Raw genomic sequence first — 8,982 nt, 5'->3', positions numbered from 1 at the left:
TTATCTGGCTTTACAATTGAACCCCTAATAAAGCAAGTTACATAATAGTTACAGGTTTGAAAAGCCACTCTTACTGTCTAAAAGATATAAAGGTTTTAATTAGCAGAAGCCTGGAAAATGTTTTTCAGGAGAGAGAGAAACACCACTAAATATTATTAAAGGTTTCTTCTAATGAAAATAATAAGAAAATATAAACTCTCAGAATGCAACTATTACTTTGAGATCTATTACCTAAGGGCTTAGCCAGTGGGAATATTAACTGTGTTTGACAAGCTTTTCCTGAAAATAATTATATTTGTCAAATAAATGGTGAAAACCGAAAGCTATTTGTAGTATATATGCCATAATTTTAAGCAATGTTCAGAAGCAGAAGCAGATTAAAGAGCCATTCCTATTCAAGAAAAAATAAGATTTAGTGCACCTTAAAACATTCTGCATAATGCTACGAAAGGACACTTTAACATATATTATTTAGGCACTATAATGCATAGTAATGCCTGAGTAGTTAAGGCTACAGTGGAACTATAGTGGAAGATAAAAGAGGGCCTGATCCTATCCATTCCAAGTGCAGTACCTACACATAGAGGATTCTAATAGACTCAATGGAGCCTTGTTTCCTTCTTCCCCCCTATTTTCATATGTGCATACACGTCTGTGAGCAAGCAGAAGGAAGGATCTGTAGAATGTGCAGAACTTCCACATCCCCATCTAACTTGCTCCCTCTCTCACTTCTGACTTGCTCTGAGCAGAAGGCAAGGCTAGACAGGGTGAAGGGGGATTTGGACATGTCCTCCTATTTACCCTGAGAACTGCCACTTGAATTGCAAGGACAGCCAGAGGGAAACTGGCCCATTTACCAGTATCTTTCTTTTGATCCCTTAGCTAAAGTTTTTAGAAGGATGAAGGCTAAAGTTGGAGGGATTAGTGGGGTGGGATTGTGGATCAAGCCTTCATAACCTTCCAGCCCTAATTTGAGCAGTCCTAGTTTTGCCTGTTCATGCACCTGGCTGCGGGCACAGACAGTGGGAAGGTGAGACAAGGTCAGATGAGAATCCTCATTGTCTGAGTACTTAAACTACACTGCAGAGGGGGTGTGTGGATGAAACTGGGTTCTAGTGACCCAAAGGGAATCTTCTCCAGTGAAATCTCCTTCTATAAATTTGCTGTACATGGACTACATTGTTAACACTTCAAAAAACACATGGCCAGTTTTAATGAAATGTTGTAGGTACCTTGTATCAGGTACAATCAATATTAGATCTTGGATGCTAGGCATCTGTTTCCCATTCCCTATGCCACCGTGACAGCTGATCAGAAGAGGGAGCTGTACTCTTTCTAAGCTAAAGGTAAAGGGACCCCTGACCATTAGGTCCAGTCATGACCGACTCTGGGGTTGCAGCGCTCATCTCACTTTATTGGCCGAGGGAGCAGGCGTTTGTCCGCAGACAGCTTCCGGGTCATGTGGCCAGCATGACTAAGCCGCTTCTGGCGAACCAGAGCAGCACACGGAAACGCCGTTTACCTTCCCACCGGAGCGGTACCTATTTATCTACCTGCACTTTGTGCTTTCAAACAGCTAGGTTGGCAGGAGCAGGGACCGAGCAACGGGCGCTCACCCCGTCGCAGGGATTCGAACTGCCGACCTTCTGATCGGCAAGTCCTAGGCTCTGTGGTTTAACCCACAGCGCCACCTGCGTCCCAATATCAATATTACAATTAATATTAGATCTTGGATGCTAGGCATTTGTTTCCCATTCCCTATGCCACCATGACAGCTGATCAGAAGAGGGAGCTGTACTCTTTCTAACCTTAGTCTAATATCCAACTGAAGTGAAGCCTAGGTACATCATGTAATTGCATTGGCTGCTCTCAATCATCAGTGGCTACCTTTGCTCCTCCTGTCTCTTTCCTCTCTTTGCTACCTCCCAGTTCTGCCATATTGAAATTTATATTCTAATATCATTGAGAACCAAGACTTTGTTGTTGTTGTTACTACACATTGTTACTACACATTGTTACTCATCACATTGTGATGAGTCCATCACATTGTGATGAGTCCATCTATCTTCAGACAGTTCTGTCTCTACAGTTTGAAAATGGTCTGGCAATGTGCAGTAGCTCCAAAGTTTTATCATGTAATGTCCTTTTAGACCTAGAAAAGTGTGTGTGTATGTCTGTATGTATGTGTATGTGTATGTGTATGTGTATACATATACATATACATATACATATACATATACACACACACACACACACACACACACACACATATATAGTGGTACCTCGGGTTACATACGCTTCAGGTTACAGACTCCACTAACCCAGAAATAGTACCTCGGGTTAAGTACTTTGCTTCAGGATGAGAACAGAAATTGTGCTCCAGCGGCACGGCAGCAGCAGGAGGCCCCATTAGCTAAAGTGGTGCTTCAGGTTAAAAACAGTTTCAGGTTAAGAACGGACCTCCGGAACGAATTAAGTACTTAACCCAAGGTACCACTGTACATACATACATGCTGCAGCAGCTCTACTGTAGAAGCTAACTCTCTAAGATGATTTGATGGGTGTTCACCTGAATATGTAAGCTGCATATACACAAATCTTCCCTGTTTAGCAGGGACAGTCCCTTTTTCCTGGTAAAACATTGTCCCTTTTCTTTTTGGGAGATTTTGGGAATGCTGTTTCAAAACTCTAGGTGAGTGCATTAATCTTGGAAAGCATCATTCTAGAGTTGCCATTCCTGTTTCATTCTCTTCATTCTCTAAGACTTGACAGGTAAAATTATTATGCCTGTCCCCAGTGACACTTTGAACAAATTTCCCAGATCTGTTCTATGCTCCCAGCACCATCTTCTAGTTCCTAGATCCCCATGAATGGATCTTCTGGAAACTGACACTGGTTTGATCTCTGGCTAAATAGAATGTATGCCTTTGTCCTGTTGACACTCACGAGCTGATTCCTTTGTATGGTTTTCTCTCTCCTTTGGTTATACTGGCCACTACCAAGGACTCATTCAGCAACTATGTCCTGTGATCAGTGAACAAAATATCAACTCAAGCCAATTAATTAATACATGTAGTTCAATTTCTCATGTGTTATTGTAGTATTAAAACAAATTATTTTATTCCAAATTATTTCATGTAATTCCTAACTGAACATGCTGCTTGGTTATACATGCTGTATATTATCAATAAAACCATAGCTTTGTTACTGAAACCACCCTTTTCTTTCTGAGCACTTGTCTCCTTGGTGCCTTCTGCAGAACTCATGGTAGCTACCAGATTGTTGCTACTTTGCAGTGCGATTGAATCGCACACTGGTAAATTCACATTGTAGAAGTGGATTTGCTGCTCTTGTGCAAGAAACCTGCCTGTTCCCACAAAGAAAATGGACTTTTTGTGCTAAGAAAAGTGCTCGAAAAGTACACTAGAAAGTATGGGATAGCAATTGTTTGATGCAATGTTGAAGAACATGCCCACAATTAAATCAGAATGAATGTTATATAAAGAGGTCATCTGGAAGCAACACAATTCATAGGACAAATGTCCCACATTTCCAATAGATGAGCCAGCCCCACCTACATGGTAATTATCTGAGAGTGCCTTGTAATTGGAAAGTGGATTTGTCCTATAGTGGGCTCCTTCAGGAGAGAAGAGGCCCTGTTCCATGTGTATGGAAATTAAGTAGTTTGTCCACTGCAAAAATTAAAATAACCAGATGGGAGATTATAAAAGAGACAAAGAAAAGGTGTCTGGCGCTTTGTGTGTTTATTTGACTGCTTTCTGTGTGCCTAACAGGAAGGAAAGCAAAAAGTGTAACAGATGGGTCAGTCTCACAGTATGGTTCAGCGTAATTCCTGTATATACTTTAATCCAGTCTGTCTGAGACCCTCACACATGTCTATACATTCTTTCACTGGATTTCCAAATATTCAAAGCTAAAGCTAATTCAGTCAAATGGAACAATATTATTGGGGTGGGGGACTAGGAATATTGATTACAGCATAAAAGGATAATACACAGACCGTATAGAAATAATAATCCACTGTGCTATAAATGTGATAGTTGCTGCATATTTTGTAACACTAAGAACTCTTCCATCAACTCACTGTACAAATTACAGCCCTGTCCTGGCTCCTGTCCAACACACACACACACACACACACAGAGAGAGAGAGAGAGAGAGAGAGAGAGAGAGAGAGAGAAGCTCTTACTTGGATGTAGCAAAGACATTTTTATTCAGGCAACTAACAGTACCGGCTCAGCAGCAGGGATAGTGCTCAGGAGTCATGATTCAGGAATTCAGGAGCAGGACTAGAAGTTCAGAAATGGACAGAAGCAATGAAGATGTCCAAACAAGTTCCCCCACTCCTCCCACCAAGATTTCAATGAGAAGTATGGTGCACTCATTTGTGAGACTCTCTTTCCTTGTGGGAATGTCAGGATTGCAAGCATGCACTCCGTCATGGCAGGTGGGTCTGCTCCCACCTGGGAAAAGCAACATTTGGTTCTAGGTGACAAGACTCTATCCTAAACGTACTCAGCTCAAGAGGGGAGCTGCAAAACAGATAACCGGAAAACAGTGCAATAAATGGCAGATAACAACCCCCCAGCATCTTTGAAAACATTAACCACTGCCCACAAACCAATGACATCTCGTGTCACCCAAACACGGAGGGAGCCAATGAACTCAGGGAGGCAGGGGACACATTCTACTAGCCCACCTCTGGGCATCATAGCACATACAGCAATGCAACGCTGCCTGTTCCCACTTACGCACACAGCAATGGCATCACTCTTGCTCCTGCTTACAAAGTAACAAGTCAGGGTAGAAGGGGTGATCCCCTCTCCTCCATCCCACCAGTGGCGAAGGAACCCTCTCCGGCACCCAGGGTGGGACGCTGAGGAGCAGGGTGAACCTGCCTGGTGATGCATGTGTGACATCCCGTATGGAGTGTGCATGTGCAGCAGCCTGTATGGTCGCTGTGCGAGAGGCAGCCCATATGGACGGCGAGAGCGGGAGCCTGTACGGACGCCGCATGAGCGGTGTCCATACTGACTGTGCGCACCCTCAACCACTCTACAGCTGGGGGGAGGCAGGGGCCATCTTGTCACCCCCCCAAGTGGCACCCAGGGCGATCCGTCCCCTCCGCCCCCCACTTCGTACGCCCCAGCATCCCACATACCCCAATTCAGACCCCTCCCTCTGTTTCCTCTTCCTCCTCTTCCATCAGAGCCTGCCAATCGAAACCTGATTCTAACAGTGTTGTGGGGCTCATGACACACCCACCCACCCCACTTTAATGGTTTGGCTTGCTCTTTTAAACATTGAATATACTTACACTGGAGAGGTTTCTGCATGATAAACTCCACCCCGAAGGGCTTGAACTTCCTTTTATCAAATACTGTATATACTACACCAAAGTGAACTAAAGAGTCACTGTGGGTCAATAACCTTTACTGAGTGGTTGTTTTTTGTGTGTAATGGTGAGGGGTGGTCCGCCACACATCTGTAGTGCATTCTCCAGACTGCAGTAATCTGAAATTGTAAAATAAACCACTTTCCAAGCTTGAATTAAGTTCCACCTTGGCACATGCTGTAAAATGATTGTTTGAACTTCCATTGGGTCACAGGTTTCCTTTAGTAATTTCCCAGCCAGGCCTACTTTTCATTGCAAATACACCATGTGGTATAAAATATAGTTTTAGTCTGATAAGCTATCTTTCAATCTGATGCTGTTACACATGGATCATGTTAGTACACCAAATAATGTAAATATGCCCATACTCAAGTGTGGAAATTGTTGCATCTCATAGGACACTAGCATAATTAATTGCAGAGAAAGAAGGTAGATGAGATATCTGTACTAACTCTTTATAGCAGAATTTGTAGACCACGTATATAGTTGCAGAGGCTACTTAGACACAAATGTACATTAGCTGGAGAATAGGCTACTCTCTCCTTATAAGAACTTGCTCTGTTTTCATACTTTGAAGTTCTACTGTGGTGCCAAAATCAATACTTGGCAGCTGGGTTCAAAAGACAGGAATCTCCTCTTCACATTTTTCAACGTACATACTTTTGAATCTTATTAATAAAAGAAAGTGCATTTGATAAAATTAAAACCAGTTTGTCTGGTTGGGCACATGTGTATTTTTTGCTGCAGAAAAGCTCATGCCTACATTTAAAAGTATGAAGGAAAGTTGGTGTTCTGTTAGTGCTGGTGTTGTTGTTTAATTTTTTTTTTTTAAGGGGGGATTCAAGTAAATATTAATTAAATAACTAGTTGTCAATTACAATTGAATCTAGTGATAATGCTTTTGGGAAATTCAAACATCAGGTTCAGAGCAATGAAGATTTTGGTTATTCATATGCTGATAGCTGCCTGCATAATGATCACACGGACATGGAAATAGATAGAATACCCTTAATAGGCTAATGGAAGAAGAACATCAGAACTTGATAGTATTGAATAAAATAATGTAATATAAACAATTATGCAATGAATGAATCAACTCAATAGAAATATTTCAGAAAAAAATACTTCTTTTATTCTTTACTGGAATCAGCATTGTACAATGAATATTCTAAGCATTGTACAAGGAATATTCTAAGCATGAATATTGAAATATGGTAATTAAGAGATATGAAACTTCCGTTCAGAATATAAATTGTTATTGTTATTTTGCTAATATGTACAGGAATTGTTTTATATTTTGCACATTTCTCTTATTTTATTTATAATATGACAAATTATGAATAGAAAAGGTGAATATTTTAACACACCACATACTGTATGTGTCCTAGTCACTTTCTTCTTCCTTTTCCTATCTTTGTTTAGCTTTTTCTGTTACTTCACCATACATATATCTGATTTGTCAGTGAGTGGTTATTATTTGTGTTATGACAGGAGAAAATGAGTGTGTCAGAAAAACAGTAAGGAAAGACAGGAGATTATTATTATTATTATTATTAATCTTATTAGTCACTTTTGTGTCACAGGCAACTCAAAATGACAAAAAACAAAATAAAATACATACGTACAGTGCTTTTTTTCCTTAAAAATGTTTAGGGGTACTCTCATTTTGACTCAAGAAAACCCTCATTTTATAGTTCAAAACGGGAAAAATAAATACAGTAAATGGACAAAAGTACTGTACAAAGATTCACAAAATATTTAGGAGTATGCATACTCCTGTCCTCCCCAAAGCACTGCATACATATATTAAAACAAGGTGGCGCAGGGGAAGAAAACATTAAAACATCCCACCTACTCTAAAAGGCCTTGCTTAGATTATTAAAAGCCAAAGGCCTCCATCTGGCCTGGTTAATTGTTCGATTTGGATAAGGTTAAAAACATAGGGTGCTATCCAACATTAAGGTACCTCTGACTGTTAGGTCCAGTCGTGGATGACTCTGGGGTTGCGTGCTCATCCCGCTCTGTAGGCCGAGGGAGCCAGCGTTTGTCCGCAAACAGCTTCCGGGTCATGTGGCCACCATGACTAAGCCGCTTCTGGCGAACCAGAGCAGCACACGGAAATGCCATTTACCTTCCCGCTGGAGCAGTACCTATTTATCTACTTGCACTTCATGTGCTTTCGAACTGCTAGGTGGGCAGGAGCAGAGACCGAGCAATGGGAGCTCACCCTGTCGTGGGCATTCCAATCAGCAAGCCCTAGGTTCAGTGGTTTAGACCACCTGCGTCCACTCATACTCAAAGTAGACCTATTAAAATCAATGGACTTAGGTCTACTCTGAGTATGACTAACATTGGCTATCACCCATATAAATGGTTAAATAAACTAGCTTTCTTTTTCTGTATTAAGTAATAGATTAATAGCTCCCAACTAGATTGTGATTCCAAGAATGACCAGATTATGTAAATTTGGGAAGCAAGCACAGAGTGCTACAGCAGCAGCAGCAGCAGCTAGTGAGTCATCAGGTGGAGGTGTAGCCTGGCAAGACTTTGCAGTCTGGATTCTGAGAGCTAGAAGTTCCCCATCCCTGCAGTAGAGTATGAAGCTTTTTGATGGAAGAGGAAACTCTTAGCAGATGCAACTTGTCATGTAATAGGCATGGTTCAAAGCTTTGGTAGACCCTTATCATCTGTGGGAGCAGGTACGATTGTTGTGAGCAGTGCTTTTCCCCCCTAAAAAAATGTTCAGGGGTACTCTCATTTTCCTACTCATATTGAAATACTGCCCCTCCATGAGGTCAAACATAGATTCACAAAATGTTTAGGGGTATGTGTCCCCCCAGAAAAAAAACACTGGTTGTTAGACTTGTGGCCTGGACAGATTGTGGAGAAATATTGATTATAAGGCACCTTCAGATGAGGGTTATGCAAAAATTGCTGTGGCTTAAAAAGTGATTTATAAAGAAGTTAAACTAAAGCAGCCCCTAAAACAGTCTTAGTAAATTCTGCTGTGTATGTTGCTCTTTGTGAAATCTGTCCTTTATAATTCCCCCAAATAATGACCTTCAATGGTCCCATGCCTGTAAGAAAACAGATATCCCAAAATAAGGTAGGAGCCAAGGAGGTTTCTACAAACTTCTAGGACTCACCGTGTAAAAATAAGTATACAGTATTAGTTTGTAAATGAAAAGAAATAAAAATAATATAAAATTTTAAAATTAGAAAGCCTGACTAGGAACTATGGAATGTTGCAGAGAGTTGGGCCATTGAATGTTCCCTTTCAGCTAATCCTGCAATAGTTGGGAAATTTTTCTTTTGACATTAAATGTGACTGTGTTGGACTTTCTGGGCAATTTCCACTCATATATGCAGTGAATACAATAGTTAAAGCTACTTTTTCAGTTTCACAATGCTTATGCGCTGGACATCATTATGTTTAAATATTTCTTCTCTCCATTCCACTAAATTCCAGCTGTTTATCCACAGGACCATACTGACTTTGTCGTCCCATAGGTATTCCCATTATAGGTATTGATACCTTTGCTGAGAAAAACTACCGTAATACCTTA

This window comes from Podarcis filfolensis (genome assembly GCF_964270895.1).
Source record: "Podarcis filfolensis genome assembly, chromosome: 9".
NCBI classification, from domain to species: domain Eukaryota; kingdom Metazoa; phylum Chordata; class Lepidosauria; order Squamata; family Lacertidae; genus Podarcis; species Podarcis filfolensis.
The sequence above is the reverse complement of the archived record's forward strand: the minus strand, read 5'-3'. Positions refer to the sequence as shown.